Here is a 13,002-nt window from a genome sequence, read left to right as displayed (position 1 = left end):
CTGTATATATTTTGTCCAGTTTTCTAGTTGTTTTCAATGGGAGGGCGCGTATAGGATCAGTTACTCCTTTATAATTGGTAGTGAAAGTCTTGAATTAAGGATTTTACTGAAAGTCCTGACGTCTGCATATGGATCTTATACAGTTCTTTAAAAATCTATAATTTATGTATTTTTCCTCAGGGTATTGAGATACAGCACTGTATCAGTTGTATGTTGTGCATGTTATTATGATACACATAATTGCCAAAGGATTATCACCAGAGCCTTAGCTAACACCTCTATCATTACCATTTCATTTTTATGGTGAGAACATAAGATCTCAGCAACTTTCAAGTATATAATACAGTATTATTAATTATCATCACCATGCTGTACATTAGATCCCCAGAAGTTACTCATCTTAAAACCTGAAGTTGTACTCTGACCAATATCTTCTCATTTCTGCACTTGATAACCATAATTTTGCTATCTGGTTCTATGAGCTTGGCTTTTTAAAATTCCACATAAGTGATGTCATAAATTATGTATCTTCATCTTTTTCACTAGCATAATGCCCTCAAGGCCCATCCCATGTTGTCACGAATGGCAGTATTTCCTTCTCATGGCTGAATAATAATTCCAGTGAAAACCGTATACATGTATATATTTATACCACATCTTTATGCATTCATCTGTTGAGGGACACTTAGGTTACTTCCATGTCTTGGCTGTTCTGAATAATGCCACAGTGAACACGGGAGTGCATATATCTCTTCGATATCCCATTTCCTTTCCTTTGAATATATACCCAAGTGAAATTGCTGGATCATATGGTAGTTATCTTAATTTTTTGAGGAACCTCCATACTGTTTTCCATGGTGGCTGTACCAATTTACATTCCCACAAATAGTATGCAAAGGTTCTCCATATCCTTACCAGAATTATTTCTTGTCTTTTTGATAATAGCCATTCTAATAGGTATGAGATGATAGTTCATTATGGTTTGGTTGGCATTTTCCTGATGAGTGGTGATACTGAGCATCTTTTCTTGTACTGGTTAGCTATCTGTATGTCTTCTCTAGAAAAATGTCTATTCAGATCTGCTTATTTTTTATTTGGATTGTGTTTTGCTTTTGAAATATTTATGTATTTGGGGTATTTGGATATATATTTTGGATATTGGATATTATCAGATTTATGGTCTGCAAATATTTTCTCTCATCCAGTAGATTGCCTTTTCATTGTATTGATGATTTCCATGGCTGTGGAGAAGCTGTTTAGTTTGCTATAGATCCTCTTACTTGCTTTTGTTGCTTTTGCTTTTGTTATCAGACTCAAGATCTGTGTCAAGGAGTTTACTACCTATATTTTCTTCTAGGAGCTTTATGGTTTCTGGTCTTATGTTCAGATACTTAATCCATTTTGAGTTAATTTTTGTGTGTGGTATAAGATAGTGGTTGAATATGAATATTTTTCATGTGGCTGTCCAGTTTTCCCAACATCGTTTTTGAAGAGACTGTCCTTTGTCTTCACTCTTTTGTCATAAATTAATCGACCGTATACACATGGGTTTATTTCTGAGCTCTTTATTCTGTTCCATAGACCTATGTGTTTGTTTTTATGCTGATACCATATTGTTTTATTTACTATAACTTTGTGGGGTTTTTAAATTTTTTTTTATTTTTTTATTTTTTTAAAGATTTTATTTATTCATGAGAATACACAGGTAGGAGAGAGAGAGAGAGAGGCAGAGACACAAGCAGGCTCCATGCAGGGAACCCGACGTGGGACTCAATCCAGGGTCTCCAGGATCAGGCCCTGGGCCAAAGGCGGCACTAAACCGCTGAGCCACTCGGGCTGCCCTATTTACTATAACTTTGTAATATGGTTTGAAACCAGGGAGCACAATGCTTCTGGCTTTGTTCTTCTTAAGATTTCCTTAGCTATTTGTGGTTATTTTGTGGTTCCATAAAAATTTTAATACTTTATTTCTGTGAAAAATGCCACTGGAATTTTGATACCAATTGCATTGAATCTGTAGATTTCTTTGGGTAATATGGATGTTTTAACAGTATTCTTCAAATTCATAAGCACAAATTATCTTTTGAATTTATCTTCTTCAATTTCTTTCATTAATGTAGTTTTCTATATACAGGTCTTTAACCTCTTGGTTAAATTTATTCCTGCTTGTTCTTTTTGATATAAAGGGATTGTTTTCTTTATTTCTCTTTCTGGTAGTTTGTTATTAATGTATAGAAATGCAACAGATTTTTGTGTATTGATTTTTGTATCCTGAAACTTCCCTGAATTCGTTTTAATACTTTTTTGATGGAGTCCTTAGGGTTTTCTATATATAATATCAGCTAATCTGTAAACAGTGACAGTTTTGTTTTTTCCAATTTGGATGCTTTTTATGTCTTTTTCTTGCCTGATTGCTCTGGCTAGGATTTCTAATACTATGTTGAATAGAAGTGGTAAGAGTGGGTATCCTTCTCTTGTTCCTGGTCTTAGAGGAAAGGTTTTCAGCTTTTTACTGTTGATTATGACATTAGCCCTGGGCTTGTCATATATGGCCCTTATGTTGAGATACTTTCTTTCTCTACCCACTTTGTTGAGAGTTTTTATCCTAAGTCAGTGTGGAATTTTTTCAAATGTTTTTTTCTGAATCTGTTGAGATGATCATATGATTTTTATCCTTTATTTTAGTAAATGTGATGTATCACATTGACTGGTTTGCAGATTTTGTACCATCCCTTCATCCCTAGAATAAATCGTACTTGATTATGATGTATGATCCTTTTAATGCACTTTAAATTTGTTTTGTTAATAATTTATTGAGGATTTTTACATCTATGCTCATTAGGGATATTGGCCTGTAATTTTCTCTTCTTGTGGTATCCTCGTCTGGTTTTGAAATCAGAATAATGCTGGCCTCATAGAATGAATTTGGAAGAGTTTCCTCATCTTCATTTTTTTTGGAAGAATTTGAGAATTATTGGTATTAATTCTTTGCATGTTTGATATAATTCAGTGAAGCCTTCTGGTCCTGAATTTTATTTGTTTGTTAAGAGTTTTTAATTACCAATTAAATCTCCTTACTACTAATTGGTCTGTTCAGAGTCTTCATTTCATCATGATTCAATCTTGGTAGATTGTATGATTCTAGGAATTTGTCCATTTTTTGTAGGTTGCCTAAATTCTTTATTGGGTTAATCACAGATCTGTTTGTCTTTAGGTTTTGTTACTAGAAGATGATTGTGCTCCTTTGGTGGAATCATATTACCTTGATTTTCTAAGTACTTTGAAGTTTTGCATTACTTTTCTCCCTTCTGAAGTAGCAGTCACCTCCTCTGGGCTACACTAACTGCTTTTGGGGGAGAGATACCTCCATCAGCCATGATATAGATTCTAAAGCTATCTCAGATCTCTTTTAGGTCCAACTGTTACTTCTTGTCCCCCCAAATGGCGGAGTTCTTAAGCTTTAAGCTTTCTCTGCATCTTACAATGGAGCAGACCAAATGCTGACAATTTCTCTTTTGTTCCCCAAAGGTGGTACTAAAGTTCACCTGCAGATTTGGCCAGCTTACTTGCATGTTCACTACTACTCTCTTCAAAGCTCACTCTAGCTGCTGCCCTTCGGAGCACAAACAGGTAGCTACAGTATATGGAGGTTTATATGTGAGATTCAGAGTGCTAGGGGTTTCTGTGGACCATTTGGGGTGATCCACAGGTAAAGTGTGCCCATCAGCTCACAGGCAGATGTTTGATGGAATCTGTGATGCAGTTAGGATCTGAGTCCCTTACTATCCTCCTGTAGTTATAGTTGCACCTCTCCTTGTCTCTTCCTACCCCTCCACCCCAGTCATAAAGCTCATGATTCTGTACTCTGATGGGGTAATAGAGAAAGGAGCTTTTTTGGCAGTATCAGGTACAACTAGTGAAGTCACATGCTCATTTACACTCCTTTCCCACTGGGATAGATATCCTGAAGGAAGTCAAACTGTTACTGTTACCACTACAATGGCATTGAAACTCCTGTTGTTGTTTTTTTTTTTTTTTCTCCAGTGGAGTGCTGGAACTTCTTGGATTTCCACAAAGATTCTCTTCTCTTTTTTTTTTTTTTTTTTTAAATTTTTATTTATTTATGATAGTCACAGAGAGAGAGAGAGAGAGAGAGAGAGAGGCAGAGACACAGGCAGAGGGAGAAGCAGGCTCCATGCACCGGGAGCCCAACGTGGGATTCGATCCCGGGTCTCTCAAGGATCGTGGCCTGGGCCAAAGGCAGGCGCTAAACCGCTGCGCCACCCAGGGATCCCCAGATTCTCTTCTCTTTAAGTGATTCTCCTAAGTTAGTATTTTCCAGGGGACTGTTTGATTGGGGAGACCCTGGAGCCAGTTTGCAGGTCACTGCAGGTTCAACAACTGGGACCAAGGACTGTCTGTCTGTCAATCCATGCACAGGTGTGTGAGGCTCCTCTGCATCCCTTGACATATGCAGCTGAACCCCACAGCTTTCTCAAAGGCAGTTTTGCCATGGCTGCTGAAGTTTTGTTGTGGGTGAGTGACAACAGCAGAGGGATCTTATGCTGCAATGATGTTAGTATCACTCCTTTCATTTTATGTTTTTATAATATAAATTAAAATTTTGTTCCTAAGATTTGAAGTTGTGCAACATACATCACAACGATGAAAAAGTCCTGCTGTGGTTTAAGTTCTGTTTTATATCCAGATATATTGAGCTGAGTAATAGGAATTTAAGTATTACTTCCAAATTATAGCACTCCAAATTGTAAAACACAGCTCTTAAAAATTAAAAAAAAGTCAACTCTTTGGCAGCAATTTTCCTTGTACCTAGTTTCAAGGAAAACATAATTGTTTCATATTTTTCAAATTGAACTAGATTTCACTAGCTATTTGCCCCAGTTTCTTTCCTGTTTATAATTCCTATGGAAATTTGGAACATTATCACAAGATGCTCTTTATCAGTTTGATTGTGATGTATAAGACTTAAAATAAATTGCTTGCCTCTCAGTAGCTTTGCAAAAATAGTGGTCTCTATAACCCTTAGCTAAAGTCTAAATTGCAGCCTAACACTGGGTATAAACACTGTATAGTACCTTTGTGGCTCGGTACCTTCTGTGCCTGTTGCAGCTCTTTTGATTAGCTGATTGCCTACTGACTGAAGTTACCATTTCTTTAATATAGCAGCATAAGAAACCTGAGCAACTTCCTGAAGAGCAGCTGTACAAAATAATCACTAGTAGTAGGCACATAAAGAACTTCACATAGCCTTTCCAGAATAACACAAAGTACCTTTGTGTGAGGCACTGTGCTAGGTTATTCATAGGGATCCTGTCATTTAGGTCTCCTAACAGTCTCAGTGCTAGGTATTATTATCCTGTTTTGCAAGTGAGGAAATGACTTAGGCAGCTGAGCACAGGTTCCAGTCTAATAAATTCAAAGCCACCAAGAAACCTTCAATATTGCCTAATGAATTTACATTTCTCTAATCAAGTTTCCACAGTGCCTCTTTCAAAACTTACCCCCTTATCAGCCAGCTAACAAAACCAAATATGTATTCATCTTATACGAATATATGTTCATTTGTATGCATTGTATATATTCTATACATATTCAAATTTTTGGGTATAAAATGAAGTTGCTTATCTCCTTTAAGCCTAATTTTCATCAATTTTAGCCTGTCTCTAAAAAACCTGACAATGTCCTCTGTCCTTTCACTCTCTTGTATTTTCAGTCCTCTCAAAAGAAGATGCTAGCTTTGGTTTTGATTTTCCTAATATCATAGTAAAGTTTCCAATATACAGAAAACTGGAAAAAATTGACAGTAGTCATACCAATATTTTACAATGAAATTTAACTATATTTGCTTTATCATATATCTATCCCTCCACCCCTATTATGGTTTTGCTGCATTTCAAAGCAAGTTATAGACATCAGTACATTTTCTCCCAAGCCTGTTAGCATGTGTGTGTGTGTGTGTGTGTGTGTGTGTGTATATATATATATATATCATTAATAAGCTAGTTTAATAAAGGAAGAAAAATATATAACAGGCAAAAGCAAATAAAAGGATGGAAGAAAATTATTTGTATTATACAAAATGATTGTTTTCCTAGGAAACCTCTAAATAACAATTTCTTTAACAAATGAGTGAATTTAGTAAGATGACAAGATATAAAATTAATGTATAGAAATCAATTCATTTTTATTTAGTAGGAGTAAACTATTGGAAAATAAAGTTTTAATAATTGATTCAATTTATAATATATCAGAAAACCCCCAAATAATATGTAATAAGTTTAATAAACCATATTCAAGACCTATATATTGAAAATAAATTGTTAAGAGAAATTAAAGAACACCATATAAATGGAGGAATTTGTCTTGGATTTGAAGACACCAATATCATGATGTCAATTCTTTCTAAAGTGATCTATGATTTATGTTCATATATTACATCTACAACCTTGTAAAACTTATAGTACAATATTATTTTTGCTTTAAAAACACTTCCAAGTACATTCAAAAAATTAAAAATGGGCTGCCTGGGTGGCTTAATCAGTTAAGCATCTGATTCTTGATTTCAGGTCATGATCTCAGGGTTGTGAGACCAAGTTCCACGTTGGACATGGTGCTGGGCATGTTTCATGCTTAAGATTCTCTTTCTCTCTTTCTGCCTCTCCCCAACCCCCTCCCTTTCTAAAAAAAAAATAATAATAAGAGGAAAAATAGATTAAACATTTACTATTTACCTTTTCTGAAACTTTATTTTTTTTCTTGTTATCCAGGATTCAGTCCATTTTGCTTTTCATTGAGCCTGAATAATTTTATGTAGCATTTACTCTAGGCAGATTCTCTTAGCATTTATTTTGTCTTAATCTTTTGAATGACATTTTCACTAGATGTGAAATTCTAGATTGACAGATTTTTCTATCACTTTAAAGTTGTTGCTCTGCTATTTGATGATGATGATGATGATGATGCTTTTAGTAGCTTATCATTCAGTTCAGGAGGTCAGAAGTCCAAAATAGGTTTCACTGGGATAAAATCAAGGTGTTTGCAGGGCTGTGTTCCTTCTGGAGGTTCTAGGAGAGAAACAATTCCTTGCTTTTCCAGATTTTAGAGGTTTTTTTAATTGTTTGGCTCATGCCTTTTTCCTTCATCTTCAAAGCCAACAATTGTAGCTTTTCATCTTCAACTTTTTCTTTGCTTCCATCCTTACATTTTTTTCTGATTATCTCTCTGGGGTTATTGAGATATAACTGACATAGAACATTGTTAGTGTACAAAATGATGACTAGATACACATATATATTGCTAATTGATTACCACAATAAAATTTGTTAACACATCTATCACCTACATTTTTTTTTTTTTTTTTTTTGGTAGTAAGAACATTTAAGATCTACTCTCTTGGCAACTTCCAAGTACATTGTTAACTATAATCACCATACTGTATATTAGATCCCTAGCACTTACTAGGAGGTTTGTAACTGGAGGTTTGTAACTTTTGATCTTCATTATTTTTGTTAAGTCCTCGGTCATACATGTCCTTGTCCTCATATGTTGAATTTCAGTTTTCTTTGCTTGCTTTCAAGACTTTTCCTTTTAAAATTTTTTTATTATTTTTAATTGTAAAATACACATAAAATTTTCCATCTTAACCATTTTTAACTATACAGTTTACTGGTGGTAAGTACATTCCACATTGTTGCAACCATCACCACCATCCATCTCCAGAACTCTTTTCATCCAGGAAAACAGGAACTCTACCCACAACAACTCCCCATTCCCCGTTCTTAGGCTCTCGCATCTACCATTCTGCTTCCTGTGTTTATGAATTTGACTACTTTAGGTGCTTGACGTAAGTAGAGTCAGACAGTATTTGTCTTTTTGTGACTGACTGCTGGGCGTAATGTACTCAAATATTTTCTTAACTTTGGATTTCACCATTTAACTATGATATGCTTGATGTTGTTTTCTTTGTAATCATCTTGCTTTTCATTGTATTTCTTAAATCTGTAAATTTATGTTTTGTACCAAATTTTGGATAATTTTCAGCCATTATTTTATGAAAAAGTTTTTTCCCCACTCGTTTTCTTAAACCTCTCCTACCAGGAATCCAATTACACATACATTTGACTTGTTGCTGTTGTCTTACAGATCCCTGTGTCTTCATTTTTAAAAACATTTTCATCTCTTTGTTTTTCAAATTGGATGATTTCTATAAAATATTTCTTCAAGTTCTCCAGCTCCCTTTGTCATTCATCTTCATTCTCCCATTAAGACCATCCAGTACATTTTTAAGACACTGTATACTTATTTATTTATTTATTTATTTATTTATTTATTTATTTATGATAGTCACACAGAGAGAGAGAGAGAGAGAGGCAGAGACATAGGCAGAGGGAGAAGCAGGCTCCATGCACCAGGAGCCCGACGTGGGACTCGATCCTGGGTCTCCAGGATCGCACCCTGGGCCAAAGGCAGGCGCCAAACCGCTGCGCCACCCAGAGATCCCGTACTGTATATTTTAGTTCTAGAATTTCTGTTGTTCTTATTAACAATGTGTATTTCACTACTGGTATTTTCCCTTTTTACTCATTATAAGCGTATTTTCCTTTATATCCTAGAGCTGGGTATATATTCACTCCATAGAGTTCCTTTTCTGTGAATTATGTGTATTTCACTACTAGTATTTTCTCTTTTTACTCATTATAAGCGTATTTTCCTTTATATCCTAGAGCTGGATATATTCACTCCATTGAGTTCCTATTCTGTGAATTTTGCAGTTTGGATCCTTAAGAGGCTGTTCTGTGTGGGCCTTCTTTTCTCTTGATAATAAGTTCTGTTTTCCTACTTCTTTGTATATTTAGTAATTCTGAATTGTACCAGAGGTTCTGAATGATTCAAGCATTAGTGAGAGTGTATAAACAGAATTGGAGCACAGGCTCTCTTGTTCTTTCTTCTCTGAGATTGTCTTTATACCCTAGTCTTCTAGTTCTTCAATCCAGTAAAACTAGGGTTTCTATTACATATTAGATCCCCATCTTAATGCAGACCAGGGCCTACTCTTAGTAAAAGCCCTAAAAAATGGGAAACTGCCAGTGCTTTACCCGCATCCCAATTGTTGACTCCCTTCCAGTTTCTGCTTATTTTTCTTTGCCAGGCAACTGCTTTTTATATTTTGTTCAACATTTATCATTGTTATCTACTGAAAGGTTGACCTGATAGGAACAATCAGCCAATGAAAAGCAGAAATTCCTTCCCATTGTTTGTAAATATATTCAAGTGTCTCCTATTAAAAAAAAAAAAAGGTACTTAATATGCCCCATCTTTCAGACATTTTTACTACTCTTTACCAAAACAATGTTTTCTGTTCTCATTGCCACAATTTTCTCACTTGTCAACCCATTTCAACCTATTTTTCCCTCTCATCACTTCAAAAACCCATTTAGTCTAAAAACAGGTATGTGTATGTATCTCCATCCAGCAAATTTCTGCTCTATATCCCATGAACTCTTTTTATTTTACGTCAGCAATATTGTTACTCTTTTTTGAACTACTCTTTTTTTATGGCTTCCCTGAGACAAATGCTCCCTTGTATTTTTTGTCTATTTCTTTGGCTGCAGTTTACAGGCTATTCTTACTGAACTATCAAATGTAGAATATGGCTTTATCTTTCACTCTTTTGCTCATAATAAAACTTCCGTGAGTGATCTTATCCAAGCTTAGGGTTTGAAACACCACTTCTTAGCCAATGATTTCATCTATACAAGCTCAGACTTTTTCTGAATTTCAGACTTCTACATCCAAATTTCTGCATCTACTTATTCACAAATACTTCACAGACATCTCAACTTTAACACGTCCCAAATGAGGATGCCTGGATGACTCAGTGGTTAAGCTCTGCTTTCAGCTCAGGGCGTGATCCTGGAGTTCAGGAATCAAGTCCCACATCAGGCTCCCTGAGAAGAGTCTGCTTCTCCCTCTGCCTGTGTTTCTGCTTCTCTCTGTGGGTCTTTCATGAATAAATAAATGAAATCTTAAAAAAAAAAACCAAAAAAAAAACATGGTCCCAAATGAAGCTTTTGATCTTCCCAGCTCCCAATTCGATCTTTTCCAGTATTCCTTTGCTCAGAGTCCTGTTTTCTGATTGTTTTCCTTGTTCGGCAAGTGTTGGAATTTCCTTTAGTTCCATCCAATTTTCTTTATTCAATGACCAGTTTAGTATCTGTGTCTATGTTCCCTGAGACAACTCAGTTTGGGGTTTATAAATGATGCATCTGCTAATAATTCCCATGTTTAGGCATTTAATGTATTTCCTGATATAATCTTCACTAACTTTAGCTTATCAAAACAAACAAACAAACAATTCTTCTGCTTTTCTGTTAAACCAACTACTCCTTTTAGCTTCTTGTTTGTATCAGGATACCACTTTTTTCCCAGGTACCTCATATAAAACTGTGGAATAAATTGACCTTTCCCTTTATTTTAAAACAGCCAGTTGTCAAGTTCTGGTCATTTTCTCTGATATATGAGTGTTATTTTTATCCTTCTATACTTGCACCATTTGGTATATGCAGTTGTACCTGCCACTAAGTTGAGGGTAACAGACCGTGTGGACTCATGGTTAGGCTAGTTGTGATGGCACAACAGATTTCTAGAAAGCATAGATATAATGTAAAACATAGTTATATGTTAAAAAATTATAATTCTTCATATTCAGCAGTGTAAGTGATCTAACAATTAATTTCTATGCAAGAAAGAGATACATATAAGTATAAATATTTAGATCCAGACCACTAAGTGGCAACTTCTATTCATTCATTAGTTCAGGAAAATATTTATCGAGCACCTTCTATGTGCCATGGTATTTTCTTTAAGACAATGGGGATAAAGCAGGACAAATTAGATATGTCCCCTTGTGAAGTTTATATTATACTACAAAGAGATGAATGATAGATGATGGATAAAATACTGTGTATCAGGTGTTGTGTGGATATGGGGAAGTGGTTCGTTATTTTACATAGGATGATCATGGAAAAGCCTCTTTAATAAGGGAACTAAGCAAGGATAGGAGAATTCCAAGCAGAATAAACAGTGTATGCAAGATCCGATGCAGGAATGAATGTGCTGCTGGAGTGGGTAAGACATGTCAGAGACGTCTCTCTCTCTATGTGTCTCCCATGAATAAATAAAATCTTTAAAACAAAACAAAAAAAAACAGCTGGATCCTTGGGGGAAAAATTAATAAAAATCCCTGATTTGTACTGTTTGCCAGTTTCTCTGGTATAAATATTCCTGCCATGGCCAATTTCAAGCTACCAGTAGGAGATCAACTAGCTCTCTCTCTCTCTCTTTTTTTTTTTTAAGATTTTATTTATTTATGCATGAGAGACACAGAGAGAGAGAGAGAGAGAGGCAGAGACACAGGCAGAGGGAGAAGCAGGCTCCATGCAGGAAGCCTGATGTAGGACTCGATCCCTGGTCTCCAGGATCAGGCCCTGGACTGAAGTTGGCACTAAACCGCTGAGCCACCCGGGCTGCCCAGCTCTCAAAAATTCCTTAAAAATTAATAGATTTTGTGAGCTGGTATGTCTTCTGTGGTATACCAGTGGTGTAGTCTTATAAACCATAATGAAGTTTTCTCTATTTTTTCCTTCCTTCTTTCTCATTTCCTTTTTTCTTCCCTCCCTCCCTCCCTTCCTTCCTTTCCTTCTTTCCCTTCATTTCCCTTCCCTCCTCTCCCTCTTCCTCCTATCCCTTCCCTTCCCCTCTCCTTCCTTTCTTTCCTTTCTTTCAAGAGAGGAAGCCAGTGAAAGGTTTAAGAGGGATGACATGATAAGGTTTATGTTTTAACAATCAATTTAAACTACTGGGGTGGGAGTATTAATTATTGTTCATATAAACATTTGGCTGCAAATTTGGTTTACACAGTTTGGCTTACACATTGCTTTAAAATATTTTATTATCAATTTTAAATTTTTTTATTCTTTAAACTTTTTTTTAAAGATTTTATTTATTTATTCATGAGAGACACAGAGAGGCAGAGACACAGGCAGAGCAAGAAGCAGGCTTTATGCAGGGAGCCCGACGTGGGACTCGATCCTGGGACTCTGGGATCACACCCCGAGCCGAAGGCAGACGCTCAACTGCTGAGCCAACAGGCATCCCTTATTACCCATTTTTAATATCTAAACGTGTCCTATAAAGAACGAATTTCTCAGTTTTTTAAAGAAAATCAGAAGATTGGCATTCCTTCCTAGAATTTAGTTCATTGGAGCTGAGATATGCTAGTTTAGAGTCTCTTTAGAGTATTCATTCTCCATTTTGGCACAGTTCTTATGTCTCTGAAGTTGAATTTTATGTCTCTGAAGTTGAATTTTAGCTGTCAGCCTTTGCTGGGTTGTTGTCGTTGTTTTTAATTGTTGAGATGAGGAAAATGAACTATTTCTTATAATTCTCTTACTAAAAATGTCAAAATGAGAAGTAAAAGAGAGCTATATAATTTGAGAAAATTGAGCAAGCATATTTCTTTGCAGATATAAAGACTATTTCTGTGTATAATAAAACAGGTCTATTTTGAAGTAGCATACTTATATCCTTACGAAATGAACCATGGTAGGAACTATGGCTAGGTATGGGCTAAGATAAATATTACTTCTGCAGTAGTTGATATTAATTTTGAAAAATTTCCCCCATGAAATAAGTTCATGGATATAGAACTAATGTTTATTCTTTGCCTAATTTTCTTTGTGAAGACAAACCAAACCCTTCATGGAATGAGAAATTAACACCATGAACTAGACACACTCTTAACACTTGAACCATAGATAGTATAATGCTTTGTTGATAAGTTGACTACATAATATAAACAGACATAATAATGTCTGTTTTTACACAGACATTAGGTGAAAATTATTTTCAATTATTAAAAGAATCAACCATGTATATATAATCTAAGGGAAAATTTACTTCTGATTTTTCCACACCTCCTAC

This window comes from Canis aureus, chromosome 24, assembly GCF_053574225.1.
Source record: "Canis aureus isolate CA01 chromosome 24, VMU_Caureus_v.1.0, whole genome shotgun sequence".
Lineage (NCBI taxonomy): Eukaryota > Metazoa > Chordata > Mammalia > Carnivora > Canidae > Canis > Canis aureus.
The sequence above is the reverse complement of the archived record's forward strand: the minus strand, read 5'-3'. Positions refer to the sequence as shown.